General features: G+C 48.9%; 1 long non-coding RNA gene across 1 annotated transcript; it reads right to left on the reverse strand.

Moving 5' to 3' along the window:
- Positions 1–10,578: 10,578 nt before the first annotated feature.
- LOC139837596 (uncharacterized) lies at positions 10,579–12,248 on the reverse strand. Its single transcript, XR_011754142.1, has 2 exons — positions 12,160–12,248; positions 10,579–10,856 (listed from the first exon to the last, which is right to left on the reverse strand). It is a non-coding gene; the product is annotated as an uncharacterized lncRNA (long non-coding RNA).
- Between the last annotated feature and the right edge of the window lie 2,941 nt (positions 12,249–15,189).

Raw genomic sequence — 15,189 nt, forward strand, 5'->3', positions numbered from 1 at the left:
CGTGCGACGTCGGCTTCGGCTTCATGATCATCTCCATGTCCAGTTGCTTCTCTCCTTCCCTTGACCTTGGCGTCTCCTCCTCTCCGTGGTCTTGACGCGCCTTGTACCTAATGACACATAGCACGTCGGCATGAGGTAGCAATCCATCCAAAGGGGTACCAAGATCAAGGGTGGTGAGGAGCGAGTTCACCTCATCATGAAGAGCTTTGACTCGGGCTCGTGTCATCGGTCCACTTGGGGGACTTGTTGGTCTTGGTGTAGCAACGTCGGTGACCGGGGCTACATCATCTCCCCCCCCCTTGGGAAAGAGTCGTCCTCGACTCTTGCACCTCCTCATCTCCATGATAGGGTGACAAGTCCGAGACGTTGAACGTGTTGCTCACCAAGTACTTGGATGTTGGTATGTCGATGACGTAAGCGTTGTCGTTGATGCGCTTGAGGACCTTGAAGGGGCCATCTCCTCTTGGCTTGAGCTTGGAGTTGCGCTCATGAGGGAACCTTTCCTTTCGGAGGTGGATCCAAACGAGGTCTCCTTCTTCGAATATCCTTGCCTTCTTCTTGGCGTTGAGGCGGTTGGCTTGACGAAGAACATGTTCTTGTATGGTTGCCCTTGTCTCTTCATGTATTTTCTTGATGGCGGTGGCGCGCTTGTCGAAGTCCATGTTGATGCGCTCGTGGAGAGGAAGCGGAAGTATGTCGAGTGCCGTGTAAGGTTCGAAGCCATAGACGACCATGAAGGGGCTCCTTGATGTAGTCTTGTGCTTGGCGCGGTTGTAGGCGAACTCGGCGTGAGGAAGGCACTCCTCCCATGACCTCAAGTTTTTCTTCACGAGGACTCGTAGGAGGGTGGAGAGGCTTCGATTGACCACTTCCGTTTGGCCGTCCGTTTGCGGGTGCGATGATGATGAGAACAAGAGCTTGACTCCAAACTTCGCCATGATCGACTTCCAAAGATAGCTCATGAACTTGACGTCTCGATCCGACACAATGCTTTGCGGTACTCCATGTAAGCGAACGATTTCCCTGAAAAACAATGAAGCAATGTGTGAAGCATCGTCGCTCTTATGGCAAGGTATGAAATGAGCCATCTTAGAGAATCTATCCACTACAACAAATATGGAATCATGACCATGCTTAGTGCGAGGCAAGCCTAGAACGAAATCCATGCTAATATCTGTCCATGGTGCAAAAGGAATAGGCAATGGCATGTAGAGACCATAAGGGTTGGAGGTAGACTTAGCTTGTAAGCATGTTGTGCACCGACGGCAAAGGCGCTCCACATCTCGCTTCATCTTTGGCCAATAGTAGTGGGTTGAGAGCATGGCATATGTCTTGTCACGGCCAAAGTGGCCCATAAGACCTCCTCCATGAGACTCGTGCAAAAGCAATTTTCGAAGCGAAGACGCGGGAATGCAAATCTTGTTGGCTTTGAACAAATAGCCATCATGCAAATAGAAATCATCCACTCCTCGCTCAACGGAGCACTTCTCAAAAATGGGAGCAAAGAAAGAATCGGAAGGATAGAGTTCTTTGATCTCTTCAAGTCCCAAAACATGAAAATCCAAACGAGTTAACAAAAGGGTGTTTTTGCGGGAAAGAGCATCCGCCACAACATTGTCCTTGCCCTTCTTGTATTTGATCACATATGGGAAGGACTCAATGAACTCGACCCATTTTGCATGTCGTTTGTTCAAGTTGTGTTGGCTTTTCAAATATTTCAAGGACTCATGGTCGGAATGAATGATAAACTCTTTTGGCCAAAGGTAATGTTGCCAAACTTCAAGAACACGAACCAAAGCGTAGAGCTCCTTGTCATATATAGGATAGTTGAGGCGTGCGCCATCTAACTTCTCACTATAGTATGCCACGGGTTTGCCCTCTTGCATAAGAACACCGCCAATACCAAGCCCACTTGCATCACACTCAATCTCAAAAGTTTTGGCAAAATTTGGAAGAACAAGAAGTGGAGCTTCGGTAAGACGTTTCTTCAACTCATCAAAAGCATTTTGTTGGGCCTTGCCCCAAACAAACGGAACATTCTTCTTGGTAAGCTCATTCAAAGGGCAAGCGATGGTGCTAAAATCTTTCACAAAGCGGCGATAAAACCCGGCAAGTCCATGGAAGCTTCGGACTTGGCCAACATTTGTAGGGGTAGGCCAATTATGGATGGCCTCCACCTTGGAAGAATCAACTTCAATCCCATTAGCGGAAACCACAAAACCAAGAAAAACCAATTTGTTTTGAGCAAATGTGCATTTGGGGAGGTTAGCATAAAGCTTTTCATGGCGCAAGATGCACAAGACTTCTCTCACATGTTGCACATGGTCCTCGAGGTTTTTGCTATAAATAAGAATATCATCGAAGTAGACAACCACGCTCTTGCCAATGAGAGGACGCAAGATGTGATTCATGAGGCGCATGAAAGTAGATGGTGCATTGGAAAGACCAAAAGGCATAACGAGCCATTCATAGAGACCAAGTTTGGTCTTGAATGCCGTTTTCCATTCGTCACCAATAGCCATGCGGATTTGATGGTAACCACTACGCAAATCGACTTTAGAGAAAATCGTGGCACCACTAAGTTCATCAAGCATGTCATCTAAACGCGGAATGGGATGGCGGTAACGGACGGTAATGGCATTGATGGGGCGACAATCCATACACATCCGTTGCGTCTCATCCGGTTTAGGCACGAGGATCACGGGAACCGCACAAGGGCTAAGGCTTTCTCGGACGTACCCTTTTGCGAGGAGATCTTGAATTTGGCGATTGATCTCCTTGGTCTCTTCGGGATTGGTGCGGTAGGCGGCACGGTTTGGGAGCGGAGCGCCGGGTATGAGGTCGATGCGGTGTTCTATGCCGCGGAGTGGTGGTAGTCCATGAGGGAGCTCGTCGGGGAAGACATCTTGGAATTCCTGCAAAAGAGACAACAAAGATGGAGGAATGTTGGTCAAGTCGTTAGTCGCCGACGAGGGTCCCTTGCATATGAGCACATAGTGCAATATGGTGGATGGGTTCTCTTGGAGCTCTCTCCACTCACTCTTGGTGGCTAGAAGGACACTCTTGGGCTCACTCATGTATGGCTTGTGGTGCTCACTATCTTTGTGGTGGGTCGCTCCCTCTCCTCTCATCTCACTATGGTGGGTGCGGAGTTGTGCCCTCGCTAAAGCCTTCGCATTATCCGCGATGATTTGGCTAGGAGTCATCGGGCGCAATTCGAACTTCTTGTCGTTGACCTTGAAGGTGTATGTGTTGGAGAGTCCATCATGTATAGCCTTCTTGTCATATTGCCAAGGGCGGCCAAGCAACATGTGGCACACCGTCATGGGTACCACGTCACACTCGATGGTGTCCTCATAAGGGCCGATCTTGAAGTTGACGGTGACGGTATGTTGTATCTTGACGTTGCCCTTGTCACTCAACCATTGGATATGGTAAGGGTGAGGATGCTTGCGGAGAGTGAGGTGGAGCTTCTCACACAACTCGGTGCTCGCAAGGTTGTGGCAACTTCCACCATCGATGATGACCTTGATAGACTTGCCACCAATTCCGGCACGGGTTTGGAAGATGTTGCACCGTTGTTCTTCCATATCATGAGGTTGTGTGGTTAGCACCCTTGTGACCACAAGTGAGGGACTTGGGTCATGCTCACATAAGAGAGGATCTTCTCCACTTTCTTGTTCATAGGCTTCTTCACTTGCCACGGCGGCTTGCACAAGGGCTTCATATTCATCTTCATCAAGAGTCTCGATGTCACCATTCTCCATAGTGATCATGACCTTGGTGTTCTTGCACTCAAACGATTTGTGACCTTGGGTGCCACACTTGAAGCAAGTGACACTAGAGGGTCCCGTGGATGCCTTAGAGGAGGCGGTGGAGGAGACCGTTTGCTTCATGCGACTTTGGATAGTCGTCTTCTTGGACGGTGTAGAGGATGCGTCGGCCTTGGCACTTGTAGCATAAGGAGTTGACGTAGTAGGAGGAGTCGATGTAGCGAGCTTGGAGGAGAAATAGGACTTGGCCTTGGAGTACTTGATGTCCTCAATCACTTGGCGCTCGGCCTTCGATGCTTGGTGGACTAGCTCAACCATGTTGGAGTAAGGTTGGAACTCGACAATCCTCTTGATGGGATAAGTAAGGCCATTGAAGAAGCGAGCAATGGTTTGCTCCTCGGATTCTTGGATGTTGGCTCGCATCATAGTGAGCTCCATCTCCTTGTAGAACTCCTCAACGGTTTTGGTGCCTTGCTTCAAGTTTTGGAGCTTGTTGAAGAGGTCTTTCATGTAGTGCTTTGGGACAAAGCGAGCATGCATCTCCTTTTTCATATCTTCCCAAGTGTCAATTGGAGGGTCACCCTTCTCTTCTCGGAGAGTGAGGACTTGCTCCCACCAAGTGTTGGCGTAGTCTTCAAACTCGAGTGATGCCATAGCCACTTTCTTGGCACCGGAGTAGTTGTGGATGCGGAAGATCTTGTCCACCTTGAGTGCCCATGAGAGGTAAGCTTCGGCGTCGTCTTCACCTTTGAACTTGGGCATGTTGAACTTGAGCTTGCCATACATGTTCTCTTCATCCTCCAAGTTTCTTCTACGAGGCGGGGCGCCGTCAACTCTTGCGGCTAGAGGTGGAATAGGAGGTCTTCTATGGCCAACCATAGCATTGGGTTGGTGGTGGAGTTGAACACTTGCTTCACTTGGTTCACGGTGAGGATGTGGTTGAAGATCTTGTCGCGGTTGAGGACGATGCTCAATGTTGGGTCTCTCATCTTGATCATGGTGTAGTTCTCCTCGTCCACGTTGATCATGGTGAGGGTGGCGACGAAGATCTCGCCGAGGTGGATCTCGAGGGTCTTGGTCTTGTGGATGACCATCACGCCCATGGTGAGCATGGCGATCCACTTGGTGACGATCTTGTTGAAGGTCTTGAGCTTGTGGAGGACGCTCATGTGGACGAGCATGGCGATGTATTTCTCCACGCCTAGAGTTGGAGCGGGAGTCTTCATGACGAGCATGTGAGCGATGAGGTCGATGATGGTCTTCACGCCTTGAAGAAGAGCTTGGGGACGAAATGCCACCATGAGAGTAATGGTCTTCATGCCTTGAGGAGGAGCTTGATGAAGAGGAAGTAGAGCGGTGTCGACGATGACGACCCAAGTTGGTGATGGCGCGCTCGAGGCTATCCATGCGCCGCTCCATGTTGGCATCATTGGCCGCCATTTGGCCATTCAAGTTGTCCGTAGCTTCACGAAGAAGGGCCAAGTCGTGGTTCACGGTGGAGAAGTTGTGAGCCACTTCATTGTATTGCTCATCGATGCGCGTCTCGAAGAGGGAGAGTTGCTCCTTGAACTCTTGTCGTTGCGTCCATAGGTTGTGTTGAGTAGCCAACCTCTCGGTGTTGCGAAGGATCTCTTCATCCCTATTGGTATCTCCGGTCCTATCCATGATGCAAAGACAAGAACTATGTTGTGTATGTTAGTGGAAGGAGACTACCTCGTACCCTTACCAAGGTAAGATAGTATTGAGGCAATCCACCAAACCGAAAGCAAGATCAAGTGTATCGGGGACACACGCAAAACCACACGCAAAAGCTAGCAAATATGGTGTTAGGCGAGTGTTGTGGAAAGCCAAAAGACAAATCCAAGATCAAGTATGTTGTTAAAAGTGGGTGAGGTCCAAAAATCCAAATGTCAATGTGAAGATCACTATAAACACGGAAAAAGATGTGGAACACACACACGAGATAAGCGGGGTTAGTGCAACCAAAAGTGAGCGGAAAAGTGTATGTATAAGTGCTCGGTGTCACACTAACACAAGGAGAGCCAAAGCTTTGGTTGCAAAGGAAGAGACAACAAGATTCACACGTGGCCTCTCTTCTCCTATCTCTCTTTGCTTAAAAGCTTTTCTCTTTTGTATATGGCGGCACTTGCACTCGTTTGTATCTTTGGTGGCACGTGGACACTTTTGTGTATATGGGCGTATGGATGTATGGATGTATGGATGTATGGTGCTACTCGCACTCTTTTTGTGTTTTTGGGGCTTTTTGACGCACTATGCTAGCGTTAGCCTCGCTTTTGCTATCTTGCCACACGAGTGTTTGCTTGGGTGCCTTACTCAACGCGACACACACACCTCACAATGCGGGGCCACGTGCAATGTCTCGCAACACTAGACAAGCAATGCTCGATGGGATAGATCGCAAAAGGAAGAGGGGTTACAAGGTGACCTGCAAGTTATACCTGCGATGATGGTGGTGGTGGTGGTGGTGGTGGTGATCGCCGGATGTCGAGGTCGAAGGAGGGGGCGTTGCTGCGCCCGGTCTGGGGTCCGGTTGGACCGGCTCCTGGACCGGCCTGTCCGGTTGCCGCCCGGTCGACCGGGTTCTGTGCTGGGCCGTCCGGTCTGTGGCCCGGTTGACCGGGCTCGAAACCGGATTTCGCGGGATGAAGGTTTCTCTCTCCTGTTCTTCACGAAAACCAAGCCAAATCGACCAAATCGAAGGGAAACGATGGAATTGGAGGCTAAAAGTTGGGGAAATAGTAGATCAAGCACAACAACACCAGATCCACGGACCAAAACCACTCAAAACGCAACCAAATCACAGATCGGTCAAGAGGCAATTTAGGGCTATTTTTGGGGATTTTTTGAAAAATTTTCTAGGAACGAAATCGGGTGGGTGGGAGGTCAAATCCGCGGTAACCAAGAGCTGCTGATACCATATGATGAGGTCTAAGACCCGGGTGTGGCCCGATCTTGCGGATTGACTTCGAAACCAAGGGGGAAGATGGGAAAAACGCGAGGAACACGAAGAACACGGCGATGAACACGAGGAACTCCGAGACTCACGCACACACACACCCCGATACACCCGATGCTTACCTCCGTGGCTCGATGGACCACGCCAATAGAATCACCGGAAGAGGCACGCGGCAGAATTCCCGGTGAGAGATTGGGATTGGAGAAGAAGAGCTTGGTGAGGGAGAGAGAGTATCTTGTACTAGAATCTCACTCAACAAGTTCCAAATCAACAACCGAGGTGCCTTGATTACAGAGGGATGATACCCAAGGGAGACTAAGCTCAAATTTAGGTTTGAGTTCAAAACAAGTCTAAAGAGCTAATGAGGGGTTCCAGCTACTTATATAGTCATACACGGCCAGCAAGGGCGAACAGGTACGCGAATGGATAAGTTAAGGCAGTTTGGTGGGGGCATTCTCGTCAGGTCCGGTTTGGGGCCGGTCGGACCGGGCCTGGGACCGGGCTGTCCGGTTTGGGGCCGGTCTGACCGGAGTTCGTGACCGGGCCGCCCGGTCATGGGTCCGGTCGACCGGGCGCAAACCGGAAATCGCGAAGCTTCCGGTCCTGGGTCCGGTCGTCGTCCAGTACGAGGGAGCTGGCCCGGTTTGCGCCCGGTCGACCGGGCCTATGACCGGGGCGTCCGGTTGTAGGTCCGGTCTGACCGGGTCCTGGACCGGCCAGCGTCCGTCTCTTCCTTGGAGCGCTTCGTGCGACGTCGGCTTCGGCTTCATGATCATCTCCATGTCCAGTTGCTTCTCTCCTTCCCTTGACCTTGGCGTCTCCTCCTCTCCGTGGTCTTGACGCGCCTTGTACCTAATGACACATAGCACGTCGGCATGAGGTAGCAATCCATCCAAAGGGGTACCAAGATCAAGGGTGGTGAGGAGCGAGTTCACCTCATCATGAAGAGCTTTGACTCGGGCTCGTGTCATCGGTCCACTTGGGGGACTTGTTGGTCTTGGTGTAGCAACGTCGGTGACCGGGGCTACATCAGGTACTAACATGATTGAAAAATTCTTCTATATTATTTCTCCCAACTATAGACCCACGTCCTACCGGTATGTCTTTCGTGGTAAAATTAAAAGGAAACATGCAAGTAACTAATTTTTTTTTGTGTTTTTGATATAGCAAACAAGATAGCAAATAAAGTAAAACTAGCAACTAATTTTTTTGTATTTTGATTGAGTGCAGCAAACAAAGTAGTAAATAAAATAAAGCAAGACAAAAACAAAGTAAAGAGATTGGGATGTGGAGACTCCCCTTGCAGCGTGTCTTGATCTCCCCGGCAACGGCGCCAGAAATTTGCTTGATGCGTGCAGTTGACACGTCCGTTGGGAACCCCAAGAGGAAGGTGTGATGCGCACAGCGGCAAGTTTCCCTTAGTAAGAAACCAAGGTTTAATCGAACCAGTAGGAGTCAAGAAGCACGTTGAAGGTTGATGGCGGCGGGATGTAGTGCGGCGCAACACCAGAGATTCCGGCGCCAACGTGGAACCTGCACAACACAACCAAAGTACTTTGCCCCAACGAAACAGTGAGGTTGTCAATCTCACCGGCTTGCTGTAACAAAGGATTAACCGTATTGTGTGGAAGATGATTGTTTGCAGAAAACAGTAGAACAGTATTGCAGTTGATTGTATTTCAGTATAGAGAATTGGACCGGGGTCCACAGTTCACTAGAGGTGTCTCTCCCATAAGATAAACAGCATGTTGGGTGAACAAATTACAGTTGGGCAATTGACAAATAAAGAGGACATGACCATGCACATACATATTATGATGAGTATTGTGAGATTTAATTGGGCATTACGACAAAGTACATAGACCGCTATCCAGCATGCATCTATGCCTAAAAAGTCCACCTTCAGGTTATCATCCGAACCCCCTCCAGTATTAAGTTGAAAACAACAGACAATTGCATTAAGTATTGCGCGTAATGTAATCAGTGACTACATCCTCGAACATAGCACCAATGTTTTATCCCTAGTGACAACAGCACATCCATAACCTTAGAGGTTCTTGTCACTCCTCCAGATTCACGGAGACATGAACCCACTATCGAGCATAAATACTCCCTCTTGGAGTTACTAGCATCAACTTGGCCAGAGCATCTACTAATAACGGAGAGCATGCAAGATCATAAACAACACATAGACATGAATTGATAATCAACATGACATAGTATTCTCTATTCATCGGATCCCAACAAACGCAACATATAGAATTACAGATAGATGATCTTGATCATGTTAGGCAGCTCACAAGACCCGACAATTAAGCACAATGAGGAGAAGACAACCATCTAGCTACTGCTATGGACCCATAGTCCAGGGGTAGACTACTCACTCATCACTCCGGAGGTGACCATGGCGGCGTAGAGTCCTCCGGGAGATGATTCCCCTCTCCGGCAGGGTGCCGGAGGCGATCTCCTGAATCCCCCGAGATGGGATTGGCGGCGGCGGCGTCTCTGGAAGGTTTTCCGTATTGTGGCTCTCGGTACTGGGGGTTTCGCGACGGAGGCTTTAAGTAGGCGGAAGGGTAGGTCAGGAGGCGGCACGAGGGGCCCACACCATAGGTCGGCGCGGCCAGGGCCTGGGCCGCGCCGCCCTAGGGTTTGGCCGCCTCGTGGCCCCACTTCGTCTCCTCTTCGGTCTTCTGGAAGCTTCGTGGCAAAATAGGACCCTGGGCGTTGATTTCGTCCAATTCCGAGAATATTTCGTTACTAGGATTTCTGAAACCAAAAACAGCAGAAAACATCAACTGGCACTTCGGCATCTTGTTAATAGGTTAGTTCCAGAAAATGCACGAATATGACATAAAGTGTGCATAAAACATGTAGATATCATCAATAATGTGGCATGGAACACAAGAAATTATCGATACGTCGGAGACGTATCAGGCCGCCAGCTGGGCCATTCCCAGGCCTGGTCGGTTGGGAGGGCTTGTCTCCCCTTTTTTTTATTAAAACGTTTTCTGTTATTATTTTTCCTGTTTGTTTACAAAACCATTTCAAATAGTTTTTATATAGTAAAATAAGTAGAGAAAATTATATTTTCATTTGAGATAAAAAGAGGGGAATAATTTAGCAATAAAATAAGGTTTAATAAAATAACTTTGGAGTTCAAAAACATGCATGATGACATGATGATGCATAAAACGAAAAATAACAAGAAAAATCTAATAGGGGTATCTACCTGGGCCGTTACAATCGACACCACTAACAAGGAACCTCGCCCCGAGGTTCCACCTCAAGGTACGGGGGAGAGAGGCGAACTATCGATTCTTCAGGCGACGTGTCGATCTCCTCGACACCACTAACGAGAATTGTTGCTCCACGTAGATCGGTCGACACCACTAACAAGAAGTCGTTGTTCCCTCTGTTGATGATGCGCTTGCGTCGGGACCTCCGAAGATCGGAACTAATAGGTGAGGGGCAAAGATCATCCAACCCACGTTGGAACCTAAGACTCGAAAAAAACTCAGATAAGAGAGAAGACTCAAAACACGCAAAGGTAAGAGGAGAAAGAATAGAGGTAAGGAGAAAATTCAGAGCTAATCAGATCTATCCAACGAGTTTTAGAAAATAGGTTTGACACTCTACACAACAACATCCGTTGGCAAGGTTATCCTACAGGCTGGACTAGTGGGGGTACCGTCAACCTGAGGCTCTGATACCAACTTGTGACGCCCCGGAACCGGTACCATGAGGATTCCAGCGATCCCGCCGAAATCCGCACGATATCGATCCAGAGACGCCCTCTGACACGACGTGCGCGACGAATCACACACGTGATGCCAGAGGAATTAACACGAGCGGTAACATTACAACCGGATTACAATAGAGCCCACAAGATACATATATATTACAACAACGACTCCAACGAGTCAAGATACAAATATTCAATACAAAGATCCAACTCATACAGAAGAGCGAATACGTCCGAGTACGGACAAGATACAAATTGGACTAAGAGTCCTGAAGATAACCAGTGGCGTCCATAACCCTGCCCAGGCCAAGCCGGAAGGGTAACCTTGCTAACGTCGTCTTCATCGAACATATCTTCATACCTGCCCGGTTATATCCCGTAGAAGCAGCAATAAGTACGGGTTCGTACTTAACAAGACTTCAAGACGTATAAGCATTCGTCAACCCGTCGTCCTTTGTACTTGAGGCACGCAGGGGACTTAGAGGACGCAAGTGGAACGTCATAGGCAATATGGTGGGGTTAAGCGGCAGCGCGCAAGCAGTAAAAACCTATAGAGACACTCTACAACAGTCGTCTAATCAGAGAAGGTGAGAGAGTGTAACTAACAGTTCTATAGTCTGCAAACATAACACAGCCGACGCTTTCCCCCTTCGCAAAGAAGTACTTACAAAGGCACTCACACTGTTGGCAAGTTTTAACCAGTTATTATTTAGGTTGTTCTATCTTACTATGCAAGTTATTAGTATTGAAACAACAGGTGTAAGTTGTCTATGATCGAGTCATACAGCTCCAAGTCGTCCATAACCGCGGACACGGCTTATCGATAAGATTGTAACCCTGCAGGGGTGCCCAAATGTGCCCACACGCACGATCAACCCACTTACGACAGGTGGATATCACGATACGCACTCTCCATCACTACAACAATGTCCAGGAAGCCACCTAACTAAGTTTAACCCGTTCAGAGCCCGATCGGAACTGTGTCGCGGACCTAGCTGTTGCGAGAACGGCTAAGAGGATCAGAGCCCACTAGAGGATGACCTCTTAACAATACGTGCCGCACCTACGGACGTGCAAGAGACAACGGGGTTACAAGGCAACATGGCTTCCCCAAAAGTAACATCATATCATCTGACCACAAAGAAACATGCTTGCACGCCCGGGAGAAGCAAAACAAACATCCAAACTAGTTGTGGCCAATGGACAAAGCGGTAGATTCCGGCAGTGGTCGAGGGGAGACCCGGTAAGCATACCCACGTGTGGTTAGAGCGCTCAGTCTCGGAACAGATAACAAGAACTCGGGGTCCTAAGATATTTAGGAAACACAAGTGAGCCGTCACAAAACGATCAGCTGACCCACCGATGCCTCCGCTAAACAAATGTCAACAACTAAAGTAACCATGATTCTTCCCAACATATAACCCGATAAGATACAATAACGGTAACGAGATAAAACAGCACTAGCATGCACTACGACTCGCAAGGGCAGACTCGATAACCAAACAATAGCTGTAGGTGGTTGGTGGAGGCAATATGGGCTGCTTGAGGTAACAAGTGGAAAGGACACGTGACAAGAACGCAACTCAAGGATAGCATGAGGGAGAAGGCAAAATAAAATAGGTGAGCGACTCCTGCAGGGACAGGAGTATAGGGGAAATGCTTGCCTGTTAAAGCTTGCCGAGGAACATCCGGAGAACTTGGCGTATCTCATCACACCACTTCGCGATCCTATCCGGGAAGAAGCAAATGCTGGACAACAACGTATGCAAGTCTTACAACTACGAAAGAAGAATCGGCATGCTCAGGATATGGTATGCATGCATAACATGGCAAACATGATGCGGCGATGCAACTTATCCAATTTAAGCGGAATCGGAATCCCGGACAAGCAATTATATGGTTCAAGTTATTTATCTACCCCGCATATTAAATGTTGATTAACATGGCATAGACATGGCATGGGTGAACTACAGCAAAATTAAATGGAACCGGGATAAGAGGTAAGTAGTCCCGCACAATTCCATATTTAATTAGGTGATTCGCTATTTACCCGAACCCATGAGATATGCGGTGGGATGCAGCATGTATGATTGATGCAACAAGATAGATGGCATATTTATAAAATATGATAGGGTTGGCTTAGGATCGGAGTCTCACGGTATCGGAACCAAGGCGGTCACCGGGATCGGATTCGGAGAGGAAGAAGATGGAGCTAGGGTTCGGTCTTCGGATCCGTGAAGGAGAACTTGTGGTTTCATCTTCAAACGTCGGTGGCGTACATAGATCAACAACAAAAGTCTCCACTTCGCAGTTTCCGCTCTCAGCGGAGGCCTTGGACTTGGTGGTGCACACAGAGCAGAACATATGGTGGAAGCACAGTGTATGCGCGCAAGGCAGCAACACGGGGAAACAAACGTGAGATCAACTGGGTGGGACAGACACATTGCAATTGGCCATATGCGCTGCAGATGGAGTTGCCTGCAGGGAAAACAAAAACAACCACTGTGAGCCGAACGCTGATGTCAACGAGGACGGGAGCCAAGACTGCAGCTCACGCACTCGCAGAGTCTGGGCGTCGACGGAAACATCTGCAGGGCCGTGACGAACTCAAGGCGACGAAGATCATGTAGGTGCGGGGCTGAGCAGAGCAAAGCTCATGCCAGCGACAGAAGAGGGCCTCGCCTTGGCACCGGGCGGAGCAGAACGCGGGCGGGCACCTGCGACCAGAGGAGCGAAACGTGGCGGCGGACGCCGGTCGTCGAGGACGGCGCTGAGGTCGAGGTGGCGTGCAGGGGCGAGGACGTCCGCGAGGCAGGGCACGCGGTGCCCGGCGGCGAACTTGAACAGGAAGGTGGCCACTGCTAGGAACGGAGAGGGTGGCCGGCGGCCGAGCGAACGAGGACGGAGGCAGAGGCGCGGCTTGCTCGGACGCGGGCCTCCAGGAGGAGGTCGTCGACGCGCGGCCATGCGAAGGAAAGGCGGCGGCGCTTGGAAAAGGAGGGGAACAGGGGCGACGTCGGCGGCATCTGGTGGTGAGGAGGAGAGGGGCACGCGGCCGGAGTTCGTGAGGCGAGGTCGGGAGCGAGGCAGAGAGGAGCGCAGGTCGGGGTCGCGTGCGGGACGAGAGGAGCTCGGGGTGAGCGGCTCGGGTCGAGCGAGAGAGAGGTGAGGGACCTGATGGCTTTTGGGAAAGGAAGTGGAGGGGGCGGCTGCAAAACAACCAGGAGGAGGATCGGTTGGGGCTAGGGTTTTCCAGGGGAGCCTGGGTGGGCTTGCTGGGCCACCGGCGGGGCTGGGGACTTGGGCCGCCAGCTGGGCCATTCCCAGGTCTGGTCGGTTGGGGGGCTTGTCTCCCCTTTTTTTATTAAAACGTTTTCTGTTATTATTTTTCCTGTTTGTTTACAAAACCATTTCAAATAGTTTTTATATAGTAAAATAAGCAGAGAAAATTATATTTTCATTTGAGATAAAAAGAGGGGAATAATTTAGCAATAAAATAAGGTTTAATAAAATAACTTTGGAGTTCAAAAACATGCATGATGACATGATGATGCATAAAACGAAAAATAACAAGAAAAATCTAATAGGGGTATCTACCTGGGCCGTTACAGGGGGTTAGAGTACCGACTACCATTCGTTGACAACAACAAACACCTCTCAAACTTTACTTTTATGCTCTCTATATGATTTCAAAACTGAAAAGCTCTAGCACATGATTTAATCCATGCTTCCCTCTGCGAAGGGCCTGTCTTTTACTTTATGTTGAGTCAGTAAACCTATTTCCCTCTATCTTAAGCAAGCAATTGAGTTGTTGTGATCAAACTATTTATACTGTGATCTACTTAATCATGCCTTTTATTCTTCCTTGTTTAGTACAAGTTTTATCTGGATGAATATAGCTTTGAAGGTTATCAATGATTATGAGGAGATTATTATGATTGAGTATGCAAGTTTTGCTATAAGCTTTAATATAAGAGTGTTGCTCGATAGATAAGTACAATCTGTTAACTGTTCTCTAACCAAGAACGAAGTTTGCCATCACCAATTATGATTTCCTATGCACCTTTATTTGTGATTTCCCTCTACTTGTTTCAAGTTGAATTATATGAGGAAGTTGTTCACTAGAATGTCTTGTGTGAATTAATATGATGCTTCTTGTCCGTATTTTATTTATCGACTCTTCACTCCATAAACATGTGGTCTTGTTTACCGAGTTCAGTTTCGCTTGGGGACAAGCGAAGTCTAAGCTTGGGGGGAGTTGATACGTCCATTTTGCATCACTATTTTATATCATAATTTACTGTTATTCATTGATATATTTCATATTTAGAGGTGATACTTATGTTATTTCATCTATTTGCATGTTTCATGATTATTGGAGGATCATTCACCGGAGTCAGGATTCTGCTGGAAAAAGCACCGTCGGAATGCAATATTTCTGGAGATCAACAATTGACGGAAATTACACCGAAGATCTTATTTTTCCCGAAGATGAAGCCAGCCAAAAGGAGGAGCCGAGGAGGGCCGCCATGGGCCCCCCCATAGGCCGGCGCGGGCCCTGGCCTGGCCGCGCCGCCTTGTGGGGAGGGGGCCCATAGCCCCCTTCGGCCGCCTCTCCTTCGTGTACGTCTTCGTCCCGAAAACCTAAGCTCCAGAGAATAATCGCGAGGAGTCACAGCCGCCTCTGCGGGGCG

The sequence above is a fragment of the Lolium perenne genome, chromosome 3 (assembly GCF_019359855.2).
Source record: "Lolium perenne isolate Kyuss_39 chromosome 3, Kyuss_2.0, whole genome shotgun sequence".
Classification (NCBI taxonomy): Eukaryota; Viridiplantae; Streptophyta; class Magnoliopsida; order Poales; family Poaceae; genus Lolium; species Lolium perenne.